Source organism: Wyeomyia smithii, chromosome 1 (genome assembly GCF_029784165.1).
Source record: "Wyeomyia smithii strain HCP4-BCI-WySm-NY-G18 chromosome 1, ASM2978416v1, whole genome shotgun sequence".
Classification (NCBI taxonomy): Eukaryota; Metazoa; Arthropoda; class Insecta; order Diptera; family Culicidae; genus Wyeomyia; species Wyeomyia smithii.
In genome coordinates this window covers 82,108,124-82,114,375 of record NC_073694.1, presented here as the reverse complement: position 1 = coordinate 82,114,375, position 6,252 = coordinate 82,108,124, and the positions used below count along the sequence as shown (strand labels likewise).

The 6,252-nt window shown below is 49.3% G+C and overlaps 1 pseudogene; it reads left to right on the top strand.

Moving 5' to 3' along the window:
- Positions 1-659: 659 nt before the first annotated feature.
- LOC129716878 (putative transcription factor capicua) lies at positions 660-4,714 on the top strand (annotated as a pseudogene).
- Positions 4,715-6,252: the final 1,538 nt, after the last annotated feature.

Here is a 6,252-nt window from a genome sequence, read left to right as displayed (position 1 = left end):
TCTATAAGGTACTATGAGATAAATAGGGGTGAAATTGATCACCTTTAAATTCCATACATTCTACTAGAAATGTACTATTATTCGATATATTAAAGATAAATGATGACTTCTGAACTGAAAAATATCAATCACAGCTAGTTTGGAGACAAAAGCAATAATAATTCAGGGTAAACTCTATTCATTTTGATTCACTAGATGAAGTTTACTAAATTTGCTCTCATTTAATCATCGTTAGACCGATTAGAAGTGGTCCCCGTGGTTCTGTGGTTAGCGATGTCGGTCGGCTAGCTCTCCCACACGGTTGTGATATCGGGTTCGATTCCCGATCAGGTCGAGGATCTTTTCGAGCTGGAAATTTTCTCAACTCTGCACTGGGGCACGGTGTATCGTTGTTACTTATCCTACAACATGCAAAATGTGCCGAAAACAATATCGATAACGAATTCTCTCAACTAATCTAGTTGATCGAGACCGCATTAGCCACCCAGGCTAGCGTGCGATATTGTTGTTGTTGTTAGACCGATTTCAATTCGGTTTAGTAAAAGGTCAAAAGAAATGTGCTTGGCGATGAATAAAGTTGCGAAAACGAGTAGTTCTGGAGCGATGATCATACAAATGGTGAACTTTGAAAATAACTAATAATGAAATACGAACAAATAATGTCTGCTGATGAGTGTGCCACGATAAATCATAATTTTAATATGTTGCTACTGGCAGTGTCCTTGAGCAGTTCCCGGTCAGCCACACCGTGCAATTCTTTCTTGTCACCAACGGGTCACGCATCGTCGCCGTTGGCCAGCACAACTCAGTCACCGGTTACGATCGGCAACCGTCAGAATGTGTTCATGCCCATCGGCAGTCCGGCGCCGTCCTCCTCCGATCATCACAGTAAGTTCAAAACCAACACTCCTAGTCCGATTATGTACGGAGGTGGAGGGCTGGGTGGAACCGGAGGACCACCAGGTGGCTGTCATGGAATGAACCCCACCGGTTTATTCGGTGTCCCCGGTGGTGGTGGAGGGCTTGGCCAACAGCAGCCACCTCTAATACGGCCCGAGCTGCTGAGACCTGCTCAGCCTCCACCCCAGCAGCAGCCGATCGTTTCGCTTCCCCCTACTGGTCACGCTACCAGCGTGATTCGGATATCGCCAGCGTCGTCCCATGGTTCCCAACACCCGGGACTATATTCTTCCTTTCCAAGCCAACAGCAGGTAATAGTAGATCCGGCCCAACAAAGTGGGCCTCATCCGCAGCAGCAACAGGCTGGCGGTCAACTCATTCAGCCCCAGCAAACGATCCAGATCCAACAAACGATCGTCCAGCAGCAGCCACATCTAGCGGCAATCCCACAGCAGCAGCAGCAGCAGCAGCAGCAGCTACATCAACCAGTGACCGTGCCAAAAAACGGCATTAGCACGGGTTCCATCTTTCAATGGCATACATTACTTCCGATAATCCAAGCTCCGGCCTCGAAAACGTTCGTCCACCACCATCAGCAGCAGTCGGGCTATTCCCCAGCCCAGCAGCCAACGGCCACGATGATTGCATCGCCGACGGTCAAAATATGCACTCCACCCCCGTCGGAGCCGGCTGTCGACGATGATTGCGACGACGATCAGGGAGATGATGATGTTTTTGAAGCAGAGCCCGTGAGAACTACCTACAACAATACTAACAATAACAGTCAACTGGCCGGGAGAGACAACTATCAAAGCAATATCGGTGCTGGGAGCGTTGGTAACCACCTACATCGCGAAATGGCCACGAATGCCGATGCGTCTGGTCCGTTCCCGAATCAGCCCCAGGCAAGTGGAGTAGCAAACAGTAAAGCGGAGAATGATTCGCTAGTCAAGCGACGCACCTGCAGTGCCGCGCTGCAGGCAGCCAACAGTAGTGCTGGAGGACCTCCAACGATGGCTAAAGAACCACAGAGTCCACTCAACAAGAAAGATCCGAAAATTCGTCGTCTATTTATGCGTTTATGATCTGCTCGAAAAGACATCGCGCTCTGGTACACCAGAAGCATCCTAATCAGGACAATCGAACTGTCAGCAAAATTTTGGGCGAATGGTGGTACGCTCTCAAACCGGAAGAGAAAACAAAATATCACGAACTAGCCAGCGAGGTGAAGGAGGCCCACTTCAAGGCGCACCCCGAGTGGAAGTGGTGCTCGAAAGACCGTCGCAAATCATCCTCATCGGCTAAGGACGGTCGTGGTCGGATGGATTCCTTCGATGGAAATGATTCGTTCGACGAAAAAAGTCCGACCACTCCAATGGAGCCTGGTCCCAGTAACCAAAATGATATCATTCCGACAACGATTGCCCATTACAACATCGTTCATCCTGAGGATGCAACCGATGCCACCAATGCCAACCGTAGCGGTACTCTCACGGCGGACGATAACGGTGTGGAAAAGATGGAGCAAGGTGACGATGGAGCAGCATCCGACGATGATCATCAGATGGTCATCGCGGAGGATTCCGCCGGGTTGCAGCCCATTGCCGAGACGGTCGAAATTGATCTCAAGTGTGCCGAAAAGGAGAGCGATTCGGACGTGGACGATGGAAACTGTGGCAACCAGAACGTCACGGTCGCTGACGAAAATGAGTACCACAAAAGGCAAAGGGTTTCAAATTCGATGGCAGCGTCCCTGCACTCGAACGACGGTAACCAAAACGTTCTGACCGATTACTCGAAAACGGCGACGGCACCGATTGCGGCCGGCTGTGGTAACAACAACAATAGTAGTAGTAGTAGCTCGGCTCCAACAACCCCGTCGGATCCACTAACGTGCAAGCCCAAACCGATAAAGGCAGCGTTGCTGCCACCACCAGTTTCACACCAATCCGGGGTGGTGGGTCCGATCAGTACGGTGCACTGCGAATCTCCAGCTGGTGGTCCCGGTGGTATGTTACACCACGGTTACCATCATCAACCTCTTAGCTACTCGTACGGTAGTCCCAAAAACCCGGTCGGTGTGTCGCCGTTTCAACCCACTGGTGGAGCTTTTAAAACAATGCCTCAGAGTCCAAAGACTATCGCGAAGCAACAGGACCAATACCAGACGGTCTCAACTCCGACTACCATCAAAACCGAGCCTGCGGACGTTTTGTGCAATAACAATAACAACTCAAGCTGCAAACGGGGAAATTTTCAACTTCTCAACCGCCTCGATTAAAGAACTGCAGCAACAACAGCAACAGCAGCTCGTTTCGGCAGACAATAAATGTAAATCGATCAGTTTAAATCCCATTTGCTATACCATCAGTTCGAATGTTAATGGTAATCCTACTAACAACAATGCTACCATAACGAGTACTAGCAGTGCTAACGCAAACCATACCAGTAACACTATACTGATGAGCATGAAACAAGTTTTGCCATCGCCATCGGCATTAGGCCTACAGCATCACCTTCAACAGTAACAGCAGCAACAACAACATCATCATCACCAACAGCAACAACAACATCAGCCAGCGAAAATGGTGGCACAACTGCTATACTAACGCCCAACCAGCTGCTAGCCACTGCGGCCGGACGGCAAAAGTTTATGCGTCAACGCGAACAACTCACAGGGCTACCAACAGCACCAGCAACCGAACCGCCGGAGTCACCTGGTGGCAGAAATCTGCCTGCCACACCCAATTCCTGCTCCTCGAGCACGCTGCTAGCCTCGGCAGAACTGGCGGAACAGCAGATAGCCGTTCCGGCAGGAGCAGCATCCGATGAGACTGACGATGACTTCGAGGCTCCCGGAAGCAAAAAGTTCATTCTCGCCCCGACTCCGGCTCAGCTCGGTCGGGCTCCGTTGCAACGATGGCAGATGAGCACCAGCAGTATCAACAGCAACGGCGGAAATTGCACAACCAACCAAACCAGCGTCATTGGAGGAGACGGTCGGGATGAATGCAACAACGGACCCTCGTCTCAACTGCCATCCTCGCTGCCAACGCCAACTTCGGCTTCAATGGACGACTTCCAGAGCCCGCAGATTTCGCCAACCACCAAAACGAAGGATTTCTTCAAGAAAGTTAAACCGGATGATATGGACAACGTTCTCCGCCAGGTTGATTTCGAGAAGAAGTTTAAAACATTACCCCAGTTCAAACCAGAGGACTGCCAGTCGCCCAGTGCAATCTCAGTGCCATCGTCACCCCGGGTGTTTACCCAAAACTATCGTAAAAAACAATCCCAACAGCAGCAGAAACATCAAGATCAGCTTAAAACGCCACTGGAAGACGTACATCACCAGCAAACGCAGCAGCAACAACAACTACAGCAGCAGGAGCAACAGCATCACCCGCCACCTCCACCGCCCCTAACATCGGATAGCAGTGCTCCGCTGTCCTCCACGGCCACCCCCTCCAGTTCCTACATAATTGGCAATCGATTTTTCGGACCGGACTTCAACATGGACCAGTACAAAGGTTTCTTCTCGGTTGTAGACATGACAGCAGACAGCACCGACCGCTCGCCGCGCACACCGAAAACCCCATCGACCCGGTCCGTCAATTCTGCCGAGGAAAAGGGCCACCGAAAAATCCTCGAACAACGCCGCAACCTGGTGATGCAACTGTTCCAAGAACATGGCATATTTCCGTCGTCACAGGCGACCAACAACTTTCAGCTGGCGCACAGCGATATCTTTCCAAACAAGCAAAGCTTGCAGCTGAAAATTCGTGAGGTTCGCCAAAAGTGTATGTGTCATTAGAACAGCGGGGATTAACACGAGTGGCACGATTTTCCAAAAGTCGGTTCAACTGTTTGGTTTCGCCGACGATATTGACATTGTGGCTCGGACCTTTGTGAAGATGGCTGATACGTACATCGGACTAAAGGCTGAAGCCAAACGGATTGGACTGGTTATCAATGCATCGAAGACGAAGTACATGAAAGGAAGGGGTTCACGTGAAGACAGTAACAGTATCAGTAACCTCCCTCTTCGAGTTCGAATTGGTGGTGATGAAATCGAGGTGGTCGATGAGTACGTGTACCTGGGCTCACTGGTAACTGCCGACAACGATACCAGCAGAGAAATTCAACGGCGCATTATGGCAGGAAATCGTGCATACTCTGGTCTCCGGTGGACGCTTCGATCGAGTAGAATTCGCCGCCGCACCAAGTTAACCATCTACAAGACGCTGATCAGACCGGTAGTCCTCTACGGGCATGAGACATGGACTATGCTTGTGGAGGACCAACGCGCCCTTGCGGTGTTCGAGCGGAAGGTACTGCGTACCATTTTCGGTGGACTGCAGATGGAAAACGGAGTGTGGAGAAGGCGAATGAACCACGAACTGCAGGAGCTGCTTGGGGAGACATCTATCGTCCACACCGCTAAGATAGGCAGGCTGCGGTGGGCTGGGCATGTTGTAAGGATGTCAGACGACAGCCCGGTAAAGATGGTTCGTGAAACCAATCCGTCAGGGACGAGACGGAGAGGTGCACAGCGGGCAAGGTGGATCGATCAGGTGGAAGACGACCTGCGGACCCTACGCAGACTGCAGAGCTGGCGAGCTGCAGCCATGGACCGAATGGAATGGAGACGACTCTTACGTACAGCAAAGGCCACACCACGGCTTGGGACTGTTTGGTAAGGTAAGTAAGCAAAAGGTCAAAAACAAGCTCTGGAGTAAAATTTTTGTAATTTCGTGCAAAATTCAATTTTTTGAGCTTTTATCAAACTTTACTCACTTCTCCAAATTCATCGTAATTTACACCTAATTGAGTTTACTTTAAGTAGATTCAGCATTATTTTTTGTTATTTTGAAACTTGTTTGATCAAACTTGGTTGAGGTTCAATTGAGTTAAAAGAGTTATTCTCAGTGGTGGGCACCATTCCGCTAATTCGCTAATTCGCTAATTAGCGACGCTAAAATTCAGTTAGCGATTTAGCGATTTCGCTAATTTTTGAGCTGGTTAGCGAAACTGTTAGCGTCGCTAATATTTTGGCCTTCGAAACGCTAATCGCTAATTCGCTAAATTTTGTGGAGAAGCGACAATAGAAATATTTAGAAAAACTGTGAATTGCTGATGGCGTACGTAAATTGCTTCGAAAGATGAACATACTTTACTGCGAAAGTTACTCTTGTCAGTTTTTTCACCCTAGAATGGAGTTCCAGTTATCGTACAAGCCACAGGAGCATTTTGAAAAACAAGCACAAGGTCTAGATTGAATTCTTGGCACACCAACAACTTTGATGAATTGCAATGCGCTTGAAATTATGACAACTTTGGTTCTATTTTTTC